The 19,362-nt window shown below is 45.2% G+C and overlaps 1 non-coding gene across 1 annotated transcript; it reads right to left on the bottom strand.

Moving 5' to 3' along the window:
- Positions 1 to 4,477: 4,477 nt before the first annotated feature.
- On the bottom strand, positions 4,478 to 4,550 carry trnav-cac (transfer RNA valine (anticodon CAC)). Its single transcript has one exon. It is a non-coding gene; the product is annotated as a tRNA-Val (tRNA).
- Between the last annotated feature and the right edge of the window lie 14,812 nt (positions 4,551 to 19,362).

Below are 19,362 nucleotides of genomic sequence, written 5' to 3' on the forward strand. Positions count from 1 at the left end.
TCTACAAGTCCAGACGGTCTGGAGGACCGCACCGTCGTTGTGACCTCCTCAATACCGGCTGTGACACCGGAGCAGGTGCTTGCGGTGGCGTTCTCTCCAAAACAGCGTCCGGCTGTCCCCTCGAGGACTCACGGGCCGGTTGACCCTGATGAAGCGGTAGTGCAGGGGATCCCGGTACCTTCTGCGATGGCGCCGATCTTCGAGTCTCAGGCAAGCTGTACAGTGGAGTATAACTGTTATGCACTGGTCCCGGTGCTGACCGCGCCACGTCCGGGGGAGAAATAAGAGATAGGGGATTCGTGACTGGGGGTATGGGAGCGACAGGAGTTGTTACGTCCCCTGCGGGCGCCAGGTCTCGGATCGAGACTGTGTCCTCTCGCCCGTCAGGATATGCCACATAGGCATACTGAGGGTTGGCGTGGAGGAGGTGGACCGGTTCGACCAAGGGGTCGGACTTGCGGGCCCTTACATGTCGCTGCAGAAGGACGGGTCCTGGGTACGTCAACCAGGCTGGTAAAGATATCCCTGAGGACGACTTCCGAGGGAATGAGAACATCCTCTCGTGGGGAGTAGCATTGGTTGCCGTACACAGGAGGGAGCGAATGGAGTGAAGCGCATTTGGGAGGACCTCCTGCCAATGGGAGACTGGAAGGCCTTTGGACTTCAGCGCCAATAGGACAGCCTTCCAGACTGTAGCATTCTCTCTCTCCACCTGTCCGTTGCCCCTAGGGTTGTAACTCGTGGTTCTACTAGAGGCAATCCCGTATGAGAGCAGGAATTGCCTCAAGTCGTTACTCATGAACGGCGAGCCCCTGTCGCTATGTATATAGCAGGGGTACCCGAACAGGGTAAAAAGATCACGGAATGCCTTGATTACCGTGGCAGTCGACGTGTCCGCACAGGGGACAACAAACGGGAACCGGGAGTACTCGTCTATGATGTTAAGAAAGTACACGTTCCGGTCTGTTGAGGGAAGGGGGCCCTTAAAATCCACACTCAGCCTCTCGAAGGGGCGAGTGGCCTTGACCAAATGTGCCCGGTCAGGTCGGTAAAAGTGCGGTTTGCATTCCGCGCAAATCCGACAGCTCCTTGTCACTGACCTGACGTCCTCCACCGAGTAGGGCAGGTTGCGGGCTTTGATGAAGTGGTAGAGCCGAGTGACCCCAGGATGGCACAGGTTATTATGGAGGGCGTTCAAGCGGTCCCCCTGCATAGTAGCGCATGTTCCGCGCGAGAGGGCATCCGAGGGCTCATTGAGTTTCCCTGGACGATACATAATATCGTAATTATAGGTGGAGAGCTCAATTCTCCACCGCAAGATCTTGTCATTCTTGATCTTGCCCCTCTGCGTATTATTGAACATAAACGCCACGGACCGCTGGTCCGTGATCAGGGTGAACCGCTTCCCCGCCAGGTAATGGCGCCAGTGTCTGACAGCCTCCACAATAGCCTGGGCCTCCTTTTCCACCGCTGAATGCCGAATTTCGGGACCTTGAAGGGTGCGGGAAAAAAACGCGACGGGCCTGCCTGCCTAGTTTAGTGTGGCGGCCAGGGCGAAATCAGATGCATCACTTTCCACCTGAAAAGGGATGGATTCATCCACCGCGTGCATCGTGGCTTTCGCAATGTCGCTTTTCAATGCCTTGAAGGCCAATTGGGCCTCTGGCGTGAGTGGAAAAGTCGTGGACTTAATAAGCGGACGGGCTTTGTCCGCGTAGTTGGGGACCCACTGCGCATAATAGGAGAAGAAGCCTAGGCATCTCCTCAGTGCTTTTGCGCTAGCGGGCAAAGGAAGTTCAGCAAGGGGGCGCATACGGTCGGGATCGGGGCCAATGACCCCGTTTTCCACTACGTATCCCAGGATGGCTAACCGGCGCGTACGGAATACACACTTCTCCCTGTTGTAGGTCAGATTCAGGCGAGATGCAGTGCGCAAAAAGTTCTGGAGATTTGTGTCATGGTCCTGCTGCAGAGGCTGCCAGGTAGTCCTCGAAACACTTCAGCCAGTGATCGAAGGTGTCAGAGGCGCCGACCGCACGTGGATCCAGCGTCAGATGCTCTGGCTTTAGCATTTGTTCCATACCCTCCTTTCTGTCGAGAGTTTCGTGTTAGACAATAAAATTGATGCACGACAATCGAGCACGAGACACAAGGCTTCGGTAATTGAAGGCTTTTATTGTCTAACAATGGAACTATTTAAACACGAGTACACCATTCCAGACTGGAGGGGTCCCACCCGAGCAGAGGGTCTTATACCTCTCCCAGGAGGCGGGGCCCGACTGGGATGTGCCACAACAGCACCCACCACAGGTGTATCAATCCCACAGTGTAAACACCCTAGCCCAACAACAACATTATAACAACCCCACAGTGTGAACACCCTAGCCCAACAACAACATTAGAATAACCCCACAGTGGTAACCAACGATGGTTCACCACAGAAGCGAAACACTAATACGCCTGGAAATCCAACAGGAAAGTGCGTTTTGTTTAGTGATTTATGCTGAGAATGGTGGCTGAATATCAATGCTGGAAATCACTATGTGTTAAACAGGAAAACATGTGAGAATGTCTTGAGTGGCAATATTGCATTATGTTATCTTTTCATCCAATATCTGAAAACCTGAACATGCCACATGGGGGCAAAACAATAGAATAGCTAATATTGAAAATTCATAGCAGGATGTGAAAAGAGAAGAAAAAAATGGTAATATTGCTGCACTGATATTTAATTACAAACTGATGAGATCAGGATGCCAATCAAAAATGTAGGACTTTTACCAGAAATGAAGCACTTTTCTGAAGTGCAATCATTGTTATGGTGTAACATAAATATTTTAATGTCTTCATGAAGGGTCTCCACCCAAATCATGATCGCGTCTATACTCCTTTCAGCTACTGACTGACCAATTCGATTCCCGGCTTGGGTCACTGTCTGTGTGGAGTTTGCACGTTCTCCTCGTGTCTGCGTGGGTTTCCTCCAGGTGCTCCGGTTTCCTCCCACAGTCCAAAGATGTGCGGGTTAGGTTGATTGGCCATGCTAAAATTCCCCTTAGTGTCCTGAGATGCGTAGGTTAGAGGGATTAGTGGGTAAATATGTAGGGATATGGGGGTAGGGCCTGGGTGGGATTGTGGTCGGTGCAGACTCGATGGACCGAATGGCCTCTTTCTGTGCTGTAGGGTTTCTATGATTTCTATGAATTGTGCATTTCTAGCATTTTATTTTACTGCTTCACGAGATGTGGGCATCGCGAGCATTTGTTTCCCATCCCTAACTGCCCTTGAGAGGGTGGTGGTGAGCTGCCTTCTTGAACCACTGCAGTCCACTTGGTGTAGGTACAGTGCTGTTCGGGAGGGAGTTCACAGAATCACAGAAACCCTCCAGTGCAGAAGAGTCTGCACCGACTCTCTGACAGAGCATCTTACTCAGTTCCTCTCCCCCACCCTATCCCAGCAACCCCACACAATTACCATGGCTAATCCATATACCTACATATCTTTGGACACTAAGGGGCAATTTAGCTTGGCCAATCCACCTAACGTGCACATCTTAGGGCACTAAGGGGCAATTTAGCATGGCCAATCCACCTAACCCATACATCTTTGGACACTAAGGGGCAATTTAGCATGGTCAATCCACTGAACCTACACATCTTTGGACTGTGGGAAGAAACCGGAGCACCCAGAGGAAACCCACACACACACGAGGAGAACGTGCAAACACCACATGGGCAGTGAACCAAGGCCAGAATTGAACTTGGGTCCCTAGTGCTGTGAGGATGCAATGCTAACCACCATTCCACCATGCTGCCTTCACTGTGCCATTGTGCCGCCCGAGTTCCAGGATTTTCACACAGCACCACTGACGGCAATATGGTTCAAAGAACAAAGAAAAACAAAGAAAATTACAGCACAGGAACAGGCCCTTCGGCCCCTCAAGCCTGCACTGACCAAGCTGCCCGACTGAATTAAAACCCCCTATTCTTCCGGGGGCCATATCCCTCTATTCCCATCCTATTCATGTATTTATCAAGATGCCCCTTAAAAGTCACTATCGTATCTGCTTCCACTACCTCCCCCGGCAGCGAGTTCCAGCACCCACCGCCCACTGTGTAAAAAACTTGCCTCGTACATCTCCTTTAAATCTTGCCCCTCGCACCTTAAACCTATGCCCTGTAGTAATTGACTCTTCCACCTTGGGAAAAAGCTTCTGACTATCTACTCTGTCCATGCCCCTCATAATCTTGTAGACTTCTATTAGGTCATCCCTCAACCTCTGTCGTTCCACTGAGATCAAACCAAGTTTCTCCAACCTCTCCTCATGGCTAATGCACTCCATACCAGGCAACATCCTGGTAAATCTTTTCTGTACCCTCTCCAAAGCCTCCACATCCTTCTGGTAGTGTGGCGAATAATGTTGAGCAATGAACTTAAATCATGCAGTCTTCGCACACCCTTAATGAGAAAGATCCAATAGCGTTTCAGCCCAGTTTCGAACCGGGGACCTTTCGCGTGTGAGGTGAACATGATAACCACTACACTACAGAAACAGCTTTGTTCCTTTGTTTATATTTTATATTTTATGTCAACTTTTACTGAAAGTCAAGGCCCATATAGCAGATTGCACAGTACATAGGGTTTAATTCACTTATCATTTTCTCCAGGCTCCAGAAGCTATGAGAATGGCATAGAGTGGAGGCAAATCTCAGGACATCAATTCATGCCAGGCTTCTGGTCGCCTTCCAGTGGTACCAAGTAAGCGACACCGGGCTGTCCAGACACAAGCTCCAGACTTCTGCTAAAATCTCCCAAATTTCTCACAGGATTGTTCATGGTAAGTCAGAGAATGCATTGCGAATGAGACTGCGGTTCAGGAACATCCTCTGAGCTGGCCCATTGTCCCACACAGATTTGCCCTCCTGGCTCCTATGGCTAAAGTGCTGAACTGGTTCAGTGTAGTCAGTTTGGGGCTGGGACTGAGGTTTGGAAAATTCTGCAGCGCTGATGCAAGGCAAGGAATTGAGATGCAATGCTTTATATTAGATTTCAACACTTGTAGGATGATGAAATTAATAAAAATATGCAGTAGTCTTTGGCCTTCCTGTCCATTGTCCATAGATTAAAGGAGCAATCCCACATTACATATATATTTTATTTATTAATTAGTAGTATGTGAGCTTCACTGGCAAGATCAACTTTCATTGTCCATCTTAAATTGTCCTTGAGAAGATGGTGGTGAGCTGCCTTCCTGAACTATTGTTGAAGGAGCCTTGATGAGTTGCTGCGGTGCATTTTTCATTCCAGTTCTCTTCCCATACCTAACGGTGCACTAAGGCAGACTTTTGTCTGTTTCCAAATCTGGTAATTCCTGGAACAGTTTGCTAGTCTGTTTCCAGGGGCTCATAGCTTGGGGGCCCTCACTCAGCACCATGCATGGCTGACCAGGAGTCTCTCCCACTCTTAATGCCTGCCGTTGGAAGGATTGCACTCAACTTGTTTGGCCGCATTTTAAACGCACCTTCTTTGGCCATCAGGTCCTGGGGTGGCACTTGAACCCAGAGCTTTTGGCTCAGAGGCAGGGATGCTACGCATTGTGTCACAAGGTCTCCACATTTTATATACATGTATATATGTATACACTATACATTTACAACTAAACACTATTAATGAGCAAAGTGACTAAGAAAAGGTCAAACCCCGTGAAATAGACCTTTTCTTTCTGGGTCTACCTTTGAAGGTTCTATGACATACAAGTGATTATCTAAAGTATTGGTGGAGTATTTAACATACAACAGGAAAGGTGTGTAAAGAAGCAGCATTTATCAAACACAAGTCGGAGCGGCACGGCGGCAGTGGTTAGCACTGCTGCCTCACAGCACCAGGGACCCGGGTTCGATTCCCAGCTTGGATCACTGTCTGTGTGGAGTTTGCACGTTTTCCCCGTGTCTGCGTGGGTTTCCCCTGGGTGCTCCGCTTTTCTCCCACAGTCCGAAAATGTGCGGGTTAGGTGCATTGGCCATACTATGTGTCAGGGGGATTAGTAGGGTAAATATGTGGGTTACGGGGATAGAGCCTGAGTGGGATTGTTGTCGATGCAGGCTCGATGGGCCAAATGGTCTCCTTCTGCATTGTAGGTATTCTTCTTCCAGTCAACATGCAGCATCCTGTGCTCCATAAAACTTATAGCTACTGTACGAATAGCACTCCAATAGATTGATTACCTGATTCAATAGAACATTGGAAAATTCCATTTGAGTTTGATAGCCTGTCAGAACTTGTCCGGTGTGCACTGTGTACGGTGTCCTTTTCTTTTTGGATAAATAAGCAAGCTGTATATATCGAGACTCAGGAGATTGCATGTTCCCAAACAGTTAAACATGAACACAGGTGCCAATGAATGCTCAGATGCCAGTAACGGGACAGAGCTGAACATTATGAAACTTAATTGGCAGCAAACACCTTATAAAGGTTGTGAGTTGCAGTGAATCATTTGAATTTATGAGGACATTGTTTGAAAGAGCACATTTAAAAAATTACCCGGAGGTGTAGGTGTTTAGAAAAGACTTGTCGAGGATCCTGACTTCAGATCATGACATCAGAATAGACTTTGAACCCTCAAAGCAGGGATTTGCTATCACTATCTTTGGACAGCTCATACTGCTAGACCGGAAATTTTGTATGGCTGCAGTTGCTACGGACCCTGACATGAATGCTGTTGTGACAGGAAACTAAACACTTCCTCAGGAATAAAATATATTCCCAGGATATTGCACATGGGGCCTAATAAAGAGACTACTGGATGTCATGAAGTGATTGCAAGACAAGAATCTCATTCAAGGACCTATATAAGATCATGAACTGCAAGAAAGCATATTATAACACCTAATAATAATATCATATGGAAGGTTCTCCGGCTGGTTAATGAATTTTCCAGTAAATAGCTGAACCACGCAGACTGGGTAGGTTTATGATTTGATTGCCTGCCTGTGCTAGAATAGCTGATTTCAACCAGCAAGGCAACACCACCTCATTGAAGGGCAAAAAGGGTAAAATTCCAGCTGCAACTTGTGCTGGCTACGTGGGACACATTTCAACATTGGTCTTTTGCCACTTTGTTTATTTTAAAGATACTAATCCCCGGACAGGGGAATTGCTGCACAAGCTAAATATTTGTCTGCTAACTTTGTCGACGGTAATTCCCACGCTCCCCTCATTTTGGAAGTGTGAATGTGTAGATTGAATGACAATAGGAATAAACTCTCACCCATGTAAGAATTGCCTGCTGGAACTCTTTGATGCTGAATAATGGTGACACATTCAAGATAGCAGAATATGTCTGGCACCTCATTACATTGAACCACAGCAAGAAGAGAAAACTGGTTAAGAGATAAAAAGGTTTCTGCGAATTTAATCTATAGGCTGATGTTCAATTATAGGTTTGCCATCATTCAGACCGATCTAACCTTTAGTATAATATTAGCCTGCTATATCCACGGCAAGTAGACAATACACTGTTTTATGGCAATAAGAGAAACGGCATTGAGTATGGCAATGAAGGAATATCAAGTTGTGCAGACCAACCTTCATTTGAGATTGTGTCACTTCTAGTTGGACATGCTTTCTACAGATGCTAGCCAGAATCTTGTCACTGTTCACACAGTAAGAAGTCTCACAACACCAGGTTAAAGTCCAACAGGTTTATTTGGTAGCAAAAGCCACTAGCTTTCGGAGCGCTGCTCCTTCGTCAGGTAAGTGGGAGTTCTGTTCACAAACAGAGCATATAAAGACACAAACTCAATTTACAAATTATAGGTAATCAAGTCTTAAAGGTACAGACTGTACCTTTCTCTGTACCTTTGTCTGTACCTTTAAGACTTGATTACCTGTAAAGACTCGCATTCCAACCATTATTTTGAAAATTGAGTTTGTGTCTTTATATGCCCTGTTTGTGAACAGAACTCCCACTTACCTGGCAAAGGAGCAGCGCTCCGAAAGCTAGTGGCTTTTGCTACCAAATAAACCTGTTGGACTTTAACCTGGTGTTGTGAGACTTCTTACTGTGTTTACCCCAGTCCAACGCCAGCATCTCCACATCATGACTGTTCACACCAGTAGGATCTCCCCATCCTGCCTCAGTGAACGGAGATTTGGCTGCCTGCCAAATTCTCCAACTTCACTGCAGCGGGAGCGTGACGTGGGGCAGTAGGATTGCGCCCACTGTCCTTGATAGATGACAGTGAGAACAAGTTGCTTTTTGATGACTAAATGAACGCATGACGGACTGTCATAAAACGTTTCCTGTGTTCAACAATCAATTAGATACTTAATTGTGGGGCTTTAAAGTGGATCAAGCCCAAAATTGGGTGCAATGCCTTATCCTATCAGCTTGGATCTTGTTTGTCTCTCTTGTGGGGACCTTGAATTGGATTTTGAATTTGGTTTTTGGAGCAAGGAAGGAATGGATTTGGGTTTGCCCAGTCCATTCTGAGCATTGGTTTTGCAACTTTAAGGATGGAGTAAATTTTTTTTTTGATTTGATTTCATTTATTATTGTCACATGTATTGGGATACAGTGAAAAGTATTGTTTCTTGCGCGCTATACAGACAAAACATACCGTTCATAGAAAAGGAAACGAGAGAGTGCAGAATGTAGTGTTACAATCATAGCTAGGGTGTAGAGAAAGATCAGCTTAATGCAAGGTAGGTTCATTCAAAAGCCTGAAGGCAGCAGGGAAGAAGTTGTTCTTGAGTCGGTTGGTACATGACCTCAGACTTTTGTATCTTTTTCCCAATGGAAGAAGGTAGAAGAGAGAATGTCCGGGGTGCGTAGGGTCCTCAATTATGCAGTTTATTTCTTTTTTTTTTAAAAGGTAGACAAAGGTTTTCAAATGTTCAACAACATTTAAGCAATATATATTCCAAAAACCTTTTGGAATTCCATGTGGAAAATTCCATGCGGATTTCACCTTTAAAGAATAAGTCAGTGCTAGCTCACCTAATTGGACAGGTTATAGGAGTCACAAGGAGAAAGAGATTGCTTGATTATAGACACCTTGCTCAGAGTTTGCTTTGGTCTGGATGGGGAAATGGGAGGAGAGCAGGAGGGTAGGTAAAGCAGCACAAACGTCACCATGGGTGAGAGTGAGAAGGGTTCCACCTCTCTGGATACAACATAATCTCTCTTCCTTCAGCAGATCCTCCAATGCTGCTTTCAAAGACTCGCGTGCCCCCTCTCTTAGTCTCCAGCTGAGCAATCCCGTGATGTGCCATCGTCTACCAGCGTGAGCCTCTGTACCTTCAGTGGAAGTGGGTGTGAAGAGCCTACATACACTGCTCCATCAAGATTATATCTAACCAACTCTTGAGCACTGAAGTCGACCAAGCACCTCCAGGTAAATTCATATTATAGTAATCAGCAATCAGAACCAACATTGTGTGCTAAATCTGTACTGTCAAGCAGGCTGGTCCTATTAGCATTGCATCCATTTAGTGCCTGATTTCGCTTTTTGTTGAAAATAACCCCCTTAATCTCTTTCACTTATTTCAATCAGTCAACTGTCCCATTGTTGGCACCTGCAAAGAATAGAAGCTGCAGAATAATTATTGACTGCTAACTATGCAATTGTTTGTGGATATTCTTTGTGGAATTCCAAGATAATGGTATTCATCTTTTAAAATCAATAATATATATCCTTTTGTATTTGCTGTATAGCATTGAGATTTAAATAATGAAGTAGCTGTTTTTGTTGTGTAGGGAAGTCATCACGATGCCACAGTGCTTTCGAAGTGACGCTGCATTTTCTTAGGACAGCGTAGTTACTCTATTATTCAGTGGCAGCATCTCAGCTGACAGATACTAACAATTCTTGGGAAGAGGCGCACAGCAGAAAAGGTATAAAAGTTAATGGGGTGATGGGCAGTTATGCAGCTTTTTGGCTTCATCAATTGAGTAATTTGCCAGAATTATCGTAGAATCCCTGCAGTGCAGAAGGAGGCCATTCGGCCCCTCGAGACTGCACTGAACACAATCCCACCCAGGCCCTATTCTCGTAACCCCACATATTTACCCTGCTAATCCTCCTGATACTAGGGTCAATTTACCGTGGCCAATCAACCTAACCCGTACATTTTTGGGCTGTGGGAGGAAACCGTAGCTCCCGGAGGAAACCCACGCAGACGCAGTGAGAATGTGCAAACTCCACACAGACAGTGACCCGAGGCCGGAATTAAACCCAGGTCCCGGGAATTGTGAGGCTGCACTGCTAGCCACTGTGCTGCCCCGATTTTGGTTGTGCGTTGGGTATCATTTACAAAGGACTGCAGACTGAGTGATTGCTTGGGAATAATTCAGCTCCTCAAATATTTTGGCTGGAATTTTACCACCCCTCACCTGCCACGGGAATCGGAGCTGGCCTGGGGTGGAGCATGGGAAGGTCCATTGACCCCAGGTGGGTTTTTACAGTTTTGGGATGAGCGATGTGGTAAAATCCCGCCCTTAGTGTGTGATTAACTTTGCAGATCCCACGTTGTACAGAAATCATAGCCCCAAATTAATTTGCAAGGCTGCTTAAAAACAAAATCACACCATTGCCACTGAATTGTAAATTAACCTTTAATGAAATTTATGGTTATTAATTTGGTTATGACTGTGAGGAGGACGGACGTTTTAGTCACAATAAATGTTTTAAAATTTCTTTTCCAAAGCAAATGTGTTTACTTTTTAATAAGGATCATACTTTCTTAAGACAAAGAACAAGACTGTCAGTTCTTAAACACTGAGGAAAAATAATAAATGACACATACTGTGGTGAACCATCGTTGGTTACCACTGTGGGGTTGTTCTAATGTTGTTGTTGGGCTAGGGTGTTCACACTGTGGGGTTGTTCTAATGTTGTTGTTGGGCTAGGGTGGGATTAATACACCTGTGGTTGTTGCTGTTGTGGCACATCCCAGTCGGGCCCCGCCTCCTGGGAGAGGTATAAGACCCCCTGCTCGGGCGGGACCCCTTCAGTCTGGAGTGGTGTACTTGTGTTCTAATAGTTCCATTGTTAGGCAATAAAAGCCTTCAGTTACCGAAGCCTTGTGTCTTGTGCTCGATTGTCGTGCATCACATACACACAGAAGTAAGGAAAATTAAGTGCCCACATAAATGTTAAAAGAATGTTTGATTAAGTCCTTTGCGTATCTTTGAGGTGTAGATTGTGGAATGTTGCAGCAGTTTAAAGTTAGTTGGTTCTCTTTAAGATCCTGGTGTTGAAGTACAGATAACTGCACTTTTCTGGAGGCAATTTCCTTCATTTTTAATTGCCTGGTCTGTCTCCCAGAAATAGATGAGTTTCTCCTAAGACCTTTTTTCTGATAAGACATTCTCTATCTTCTGGGTTAGATTTCAATACTGTAGGAAGAGGGAGAGAGAGATTCCTTAGTGCTCCATTTGCAGCTTCTCCAGATTCCTCCAATTACTTTTTGTCCCAGCATCTGGCTTGGCAAAACCAGTTCTTAAATCTCCTGTCTGTATATTCCTAAAAAGGAATTTGATTCACATGTCTTAGTCATTGTTGTAGAACAACTAATCACAGTTTGATCTTTCATCTCAGAAACTTTGATACATTTCAGGATTATAGAAACCAACAGAGTTTGGGGTTATTTTGTCCTCCGCATAGGGATTTGGGGGTTTGAGTGTGTATCTGGCTGGTCAATACTTCCCGTTGTCTTTAATTGTTGATTAGAATTCAGTGCTTTTCTTTGTTAATCTTAGCATGTAGGTTGCCTTTGAAGTGTCACCTTTGATCCAGCCAGATCATTGGAGGGGCGCAGGTTAACCCCCTCCACAGGCAAACTGGGTATGACTCCCTTGGTCACGGATCCTGACACAAGATTGCATTCCAGGTGCATCCAGTATAAGGGAATGGGCATAATCCTATCCTTTACCAACACCTTGGCACTTACTGCATTCCCTGGTGGGAAGATCATGGCTGGGATTTTCCAGCCCTCCTGGCCCCTCTCCTCCCCTTAAGTCCTGCCTCTTGGCACTGCCAGGGTGCCAGGCTGGTACTTCCCAAGGGGCACTGCCTGCCCCTGACCAGCCGGGTCTCTGGTTCAACCAGTGAGGTCATCACATCTGATCCCCATTGGTGGGGACCAAGCGTGATTCTCAAGCGGAAATGAACCGGGCCAAGTGTTAGATTTGGTTGTGGGAGAGCAATTTGGAGATAGTGACCACAATTCAGTGTCTTTTGTTATTGCAATGGAGAGGGATAGGGCCGTACGGCAGGGCAAGGTTTACAATTGGGGGAGGGGTAATTATGATGCGATTAGGCAAGAATTAGGGGGCATACGTTGGGAACAGAAACTGTCAGAGAAAGGAACTAATGAAAAGTGGAATTTTTTCAAGGAACAAATACTGCATGTCCTTGATAGGTATGTTCCTGTCAGGCAGGGAGGAAATGGCCGAGTGAGGGAACCATGGTTCACAAAAGAGGTGGAATGTCTTGTGAAAAGGAAGAGGGAAGCTTATGTAGGGATGAGGAAACAAGGTTCAGATGGCTCGATTGAGGGTTACAAGTTAGCAAGGAATGAGCTGAAAAAGGGGCTTAGGAGAGCTAGGAGGGGACATGAGAAGTCCTTGGCGGGTCGGATCAAGGAAAACCCCAAGGCTTTTTACTCTTATGTGAGGAATAAAAGAATGACCAGGGTGAGGTTAGGGCCGGTCAAGGACAGTAGTGGGAACTTGTGTATGGAGTCAGTAGAGATAGGCGAGGTGATGAATGAATACTTTTCTTCAGTGTTCACCAAGGAGAGGGGCCATGTTTTTGAGGAAGAGAAGGTGTTACAGGCTAATAGGCTGGAGGAAATAGATGTTCGGAGGGAGGATGTCTTGGCAGTTTTGAATAAACTGAAGGTCGATAAGTCCCCTGGGCCTGATGAAATGTATCCTAGGATTCTTTGGGAGGCAAGGGATGAGATTGCAGAGCCTTTGGCGTTGATGTTTGGGTCCTCGCTGTCCACGGAGATGGTGCCAGAGGACTGGAGAATGGCGAATGTTGTTCCTCTGTTTAAGAAAGGGAATAGAAATGACCCTGGTAATTATAGACCGGTTAGTCTTACTTCGGTGGTTGGTAAATTGATGGAAAGGGTCCTTAGGGATGGGATTTACGACCATTTAGAAAGATGCGGATTAATCCGAGATAGTCAGCACGGATTCGTGAAGGGCAAGTCGTGCCTCACAAATTTGATAGAATTTTTTGAGGAGGTAACTAAGTGTGTTGATGAAGGTAGGGCAGTTGATGTCATATACATGGATTTTAGTAAGGCGTTTGATAAGGTCCCCCATGGTCGGCTTATGATGAAAGTGAAGAGGTGTGGGATAGAGGGAAAGTTGGCCGATTGGATAGGCAACTGGCTGTCTGACCGAAGACAGAGGGTGGTGGTCGATGGAAAATTTTCGGATTGGAGGCAGGTTGCTAGCGGTGTGCCGCAGGGATCAGTGCTTGGTCCTCTGCTCTTTGTGATTTTTATTAATGACTTAGAGGAGGGGGCTGAAGGGTGGATCAGTAAATTTGCTGATGACACCAAGATTGGTGGAGTAGTGGATGAGGTGGAGGGCTGTTGTAGGCTGCAAAGAGACATAGATAGGATGCAAAGCTGGGCTGAAAAATGGCAAATGGAGTTTAACCCTGATAAATGTGAGGTGATTCATTTTGGTAGGACAAATTTAAATGTGGATTACAGGGTCAAAGGTAGGGTTCTGAAGACTGTGGAGGAACAGAGAGATCTTGGGGTCCATATCTACAGATCTCTAAAGGTTGCCACTCAAGTGGATAGAGCTGTGAAGAAGGCCTGTAGTGTGTTAGCTTTTATTAACAGGGGGTTGGAGTTTAAGAGCCGTGGGGTTATGCTGCAACTGTACAGGACCTTGGTGAGACCACATTTGGAATATTGTGTGCAGTTCTGGTCACCTCACTATAGGAAGGATGTGGAAGCGCTGGAAGGAGTGCAGAGGAGATTTACCAGGATGCTGCCTGGTTTGGAGGGTAGGTCATATGAGGAAAGGTTGAGGGAGCTGGGGCTATTCTCTCTGGAGCGGAGGAGGCTGAGGGGAGACTTAATAGAGGTGTATAAAATGATGAAGGGGATAGATAGAGTGAACGTTCAAAGACTATTTCCTCGGGTGGATGGAGCTATTACAAGGGGGCATAACTATAGGGTTCGTGGTGGGAGATACAGGACGGATATCAGAGGTAGGTTCTTTACGCAGAGAGTGGTTGGGGTGTGGAATGGACTGCCTGCAGTGATAGTGGAGTCAGACACTTTAGAAACATTTAAGCGGTTATTGGACAGGCACATGGAGCACACCAGGATGATAGGGAGTGGGATAGCTTGATCTTGGTTTCAGATAAAGCTCGGCACAACATCGTGGGCCGAAGGGCCTGTTCTGTGCTGTACTGTTCTATGTTCTATGTTCTATGTTCATCAGTGATTACATCCACCTGTGAGGCCGTTAAGGCCCAGCCGATTGCGTCCCGGGCTCACTAATAATATTCAAATGAACGTATGAATATTAAAACCAGGCTCGCGTCCTTCCCGGGCACGGAGCTTGTTATGCTGGCAGATCATGGTTGGTAGGATCCTGAGAGGCGAGTAATGGGCGGTTTTTCACCTCGTTCATCACTCTGATCGACTGGCGTGATGAGCTGATAAGATCGCCCCTCAATGTTTAGAAGAAGAAATTAGAGAGAGAGCACTTGGGGTGAAGGGGAATCGCAGGATTAGGGTATTGAGTTGTATGATCATAATGAATGGCGGAGCAGGCTCGAATGGCATCCTCCTGCTCCAATTTTCTGTTTCTATTGTATGCTTACATGAAAGAGGAGCCAAATTTCCTTGCACCATGTGACAACAGCCCCATATGTAGCATTCGAATGGTTCAGGCACTATGAAGGCCCACTTGTCAGGCCTACAGAGATGATTGAAGGTTTATTGGCAAGTGCAACTTATTTAAGAGTACACTCTCTAGCCTGGTACATCCTTTCTTCAGGCAGTGACACTGAAAACTGAGGGTCACTAACTGGGATGCATCTAAAGAAGCGGCAAAGTACAATAGGTCTGCCATTTATGTATTTGTGGTGCTGCCATCCAGCAATCAGTGGCGTGGGCTTATTCTTTCCAGACATTAATTTGAACCTGTTGCCAAGGGGATCCTCCAGCCGTCCATACTGGAAGCTGCACATGGGATTAAGTTAAAAGGTGAAATATTATCATTATTTTAAATGTAGAAATTTTTATTATAACAGAGAAATTTCACAAATATAAAAATTGTTTTGTCGGACCCGAAAGGTTGCTTCACAAGAAGGGGAGGCGATAGCCAAGTGGTATTATCGCTGGACTATTAATCCAGAAACTCAGCTAATGTTCTGGGGAACTGGGTTCAAATCCCACCACAGAAATTTGAATTCAATAAAAAAAATTGGAATTAACAGTATAATGATGACCATTAAGCCGTTAATGTCCTTGAGGGAAGGAAATCTACCGTCCTTAGCTGGTCTTGTCTATATGTGACTCCCGAGCCACAGCAATGTGGTTGACTCTCAACTGCCCTCAGTTCAAGGGCAACAAGGGATGGGCAATAGATGCTGGCCAGCCAGCAATGCCCATGTCCCATGAATGAATAAAAAAGTTCTGAACTTGGTATGTTGTTGAAAACTAGTTACAAATCATTTAACAAGGTATGACTTTGTCAAAAGCTTTTACAGCAAGACTAATAGTGTAACAGGATACAATTTAATTTCTAATTGATTAAACTCTGGGGGGTAATTCAACAGTGAACCCTATGGAGAAGCATAGAATCGCTGTCAGCAACTTCTGTATTTCTGCACATAAGTTTCAAACTGTTTTGCTGTCATTACTACTGCACGATTCAGGTCAATATCAGTAGTCGGCTATGAAAGAGCTGGAATGCTTGAAGGAACCAGCAATCACTTTTTCTTTCTACCTGCTGATCCTTTCTACCTTCTACCCAGGGAATAACACATTTTTTTCAATGGGCTGGAATGCAAAGGTTGGAAGTGTATGCAAATTCTCTCAATTCATTATTAATTTGCCATGGCAAATTAGGCATAAAACACGGCTAAGTCAATTTGGACTGATTCCAATGGGATACAATATGAAAGTACACTTCTCAAGGAGACACCGACTATTTTTACTTTGCCTTTGACAGCTTTGAATGTATGCGGCATTAATGTGATGCAGCACAGCTTCGAGCAGCCTAGAGCTTATTCCATTAGTCTCTGTAGTGCTCGTGGACCTGCTGTGAGTGCTACATTTACAAGGTCTTTCACATTCACAAGATGGTGTGATGATGAACCGATACTGACCAGCACCAACCAAGTGCTTCCCCTCTGTGGATTATTGCCTTCATCAGTTAGTGTCATGTGCAGTACACTCGTAGTGGCATAACAAAGAATTGGTCCCAGCATGTTTCAGCTAATCAGAAAATGCAACAACAGTAAACTTTATATTTCCTTCTTGAGAAAGAGCAACATAGTATTGTTAAAGTAAAAGAATACTATACAAAATTTAATAATCCATATCACCTCCAACCCCCTCCAATTTGGCATGTCCGTTACGTCTCTCTCCAACCTTTACAAATGCACCATAGACAACATCCTTTCTGGATGCATCACAGCTTGGTATGGCTCCTGCTCTGACCAAGACCATAAGAAACTACAAAGAGCCATGAACTAAGTCCAGTCCAGCCTCCCATCCATTGACTCTATCTACACTTCCCACTGCCTCAGAAAAGCAGCCAGCATAATCAAGGACCCCACGCACCCCGGGCATTTTCTCTTCCACCTTCTTTCATCAGAGAAAAAGATTTTCTTCTCTATGAACAGTATGCTTTGTCTGTATAGCGTGCAAGAAACAATACTTTTTGCTGTATACTGATACATGTGACAATAATAAATCAAATCAGATTGTGAGTAAGATGTGATATTCCTAGATTTGAATGCCTCTTCAGTGTGTCAACCATGAGTCTGATTATTTCCTGTGCCAAAACAGTTGTTGGGTTGATCTGGTGCAGAAAACATGTCAATCAAGGGAACCATGTCACTAGGAACAAGCTCCGAAGAGTATGGAAGGCACTGTACACACAATAGCTGGCAGTGTACACAGTAGCCTACACTGGAAGGATGTGAAGCAGTGGAGGCTCCCACCAAATTTGCTCTGGGCGAATGAAGAAGGCAGTTCTGATGTAGATTTTCTAAAGGTGTGACTTGTACATCAACACTGCCTCTGCTAACTGTTCATATAAAATGAAAGTTGTGAGTAAAGCCTCCTTTCAATTGACTTCTTGTTTCTGAAAATCTATATTTCTGTTGCTGGAGAAAGGAAGCTTTTTGGATCCATCCTCAGAACTTCATAAAGCTGTGGGGTTTTTTTTGTCATCTGTGCTCGTTTGCCTAATGAGTATGATTTGTGTGGTGATTCGAAGGAATTGAGTATGCTTTAAAACATTCGTGGGACATGTGTCAAGAATTAACCAGGTGATGCATGGTGAGTTCTCAAAAACAACGCCTTTATTTCTTGTGCACAAGGAGAACAAACACAGTGGGTCTGACCAGGTTCCATAAAGCAATTTTAATTATAGCAATTTGCAGCCAATTCATGCCAGTTAAAACACCAATAGCATTACAGTTTGGTGTGCACTTTCAACCAATACAATTCAGCACCATTTCAATCCTTAGTTTGCATATTTATTGCTATGCGCACAGATGTACAGAGTCCTTGACACTTTAGCACACAATGTTCGGGAAACATTCTAACGGCTGACTCCAACTCCCACACATGGACATCACTGGCTGGCCATCATTTATTGCCCATCCCTAGGGCAGTTGAGTCAACCACATTGCTGTGACTCTGGAGTTGCATGTAGGCCAAACCAGGTAAGGAAGGCAGATTTCCTTCTCTGAAGGAACCAGATGGGTTCTTCCGACAATCGACAATGGTTTCATGGTCATCAGTAGATTCCTAATTCAGATTTTTTTTTTATTGAATTCAAATTCCACCATCTACCGTGGTGGGATTCAACCCGGGTCCCCAGAACATTAACTGAGTTTCTGGATAGCAATAATACAACTAGGCCATTGTCTCCATCTTTTTTTGCCAATTCTCGAGGAGCAGAAGGAAGCTACGTATCAAAGGAGGCCTGCGAGTCTGACTTGTTTGCACACTCGATGCTCCATTAGGAATTTCCCTTACTTTGCTAAATGTCTGCACAAAACCAGTATTGTATCTGGCCTTAACCAAAGAGACACCCATGCAAATGTTAAGATTTGTAAAGAAAAGTTTGAAGTTGAAGTCCGGTGTAAAAGATCCCACCATTTTGAAGAAGAGCGAAGGGTGTTTTACTCTGAGAGCAGCACTCTGATGGAATAGTGCTGTTCTTTCCCTTCTTCTACTTCCATTTTATTTCTCTCCATCAGTGACAGCACTATACCCCTTATAGTTCAACACCTTGAATCCAGGGTGCTTCCAGAAGCACTCTGTGTGAGTTAGAATAAGCTGCTGTGGTAGCTTTCCCTTAAGGGGAACACAGCAGAGTAAGGCTCGGCTTAGGTGACCAATCAGGACTCTGATCGGGGAATCACCCCAGGGGGGAAGAGTTCTCAAGGGTCACCTGGCCTAGGTGACCAATCGGGACTCCGTTTGGGGAATTGCCCCAGGGGAAGGAGTTCGCTTAGGCAGGAGACATTCCAAAATTAGCAACAGACATGCTGCTAGTCTTGTATATCCTCGTAAATAAATCCTTTGTTCACTAATGAAGTCTCTGAAAGTGCATCAGGCCCAGCATTTCATTGTCAAGGTCAACAACAAAACTCCAGAGATGTGCGTAGCATCTGAAGAGCAGCTCTCCTGAGCACCGGTGCACACAACAGTTGTCTTTACAACGTGTTTTATTTCATATTCGAGGAAAGGAGCAGTTGCCCTCTCTGCACAAGCAAGACATTCCCATTGGCAGTTCTCTTGGATTAGAGATTAGAAAATTAGTGCCCTTTTATACACTGGCATCATGTCCAATGACAACTGAATGTCAACATTGCAACATATTATTATTCTGTCTAGTGCTAGGAACAGGGGACATGAGGACAATGTCAGCATGTTTTAATAGGCCTGAGATATTGCTGTGCATTTCTATAAGGCATCATTGACATTTACTGACAAGAAAAGGGAGCAGCTGAGAGGCATTGCTAGACCACTGACTTAACCTAATGCGCCATTCTCCATCCTTGACCTCCCCTTTCCTAACTGATATTTTCGTTGATAAAGTTGACATAATCCTCCAGCCTGTCTCCATTATATTAA

Source organism: Mustelus asterias, chromosome 26 (genome assembly GCF_964213995.1).
Source record: "Mustelus asterias chromosome 26, sMusAst1.hap1.1, whole genome shotgun sequence".
Classification (NCBI taxonomy): Eukaryota; Metazoa; Chordata; class Chondrichthyes; order Carcharhiniformes; family Triakidae; genus Mustelus; species Mustelus asterias.